We start from the raw sequence: 498 nt of genomic DNA on the forward strand, positions 1-498 counted from the left end.
TGCTGCTGCTGCTGCTGCTGCTGCGTGTATGTGTTTCTCCTCCATCTGTGTCTTCCCCGCTGCTGCTGCTAGCAGCAGCAGCAGCAGCAGCAGCAGCAGCATCACCATCATCAGCAGCAGCAGCAGTATCAGTCTGTGTATTAATTTTTCTTTTTTTATATTTTTGTTTCGCCATTTTTTTTTTATTCTTTTTTGTTTATTTTTATTTATTTTATTTTCTGTTTGTATTCTCCTTTCTTCTCTTTGTATTGCATGCATTTCTTCTTGTATTTTATTATAAAAATTTTCGTTTATTTTTTCTATTCTTTTTTTTTCTTTATTTCGGTGTTTTTTATATAAATCAAAGAAATCACTGCCTGCACCAGCAGCACTACCAGCAGCATTTATAACTTTTTCCATCTTTATTTGCTGCTGCTGCTGCTGCTGCTGCTGCTGCTGCTGCTGCAGCAAATCAGAGAAAGGTGATGATGATGTATGCACTGCAACACATACACGTAA

The sequence above is a fragment of the Eimeria mitis genome, genomic scaffold, assembly GCF_000499745.2.
Source record: "Eimeria mitis Houghton genomic scaffold, Emh_scaff1214, whole genome shotgun sequence".
NCBI classification, from domain to species: Eukaryota; Apicomplexa; class Conoidasida; order Eucoccidiorida; family Eimeriidae; genus Eimeria; species Eimeria mitis.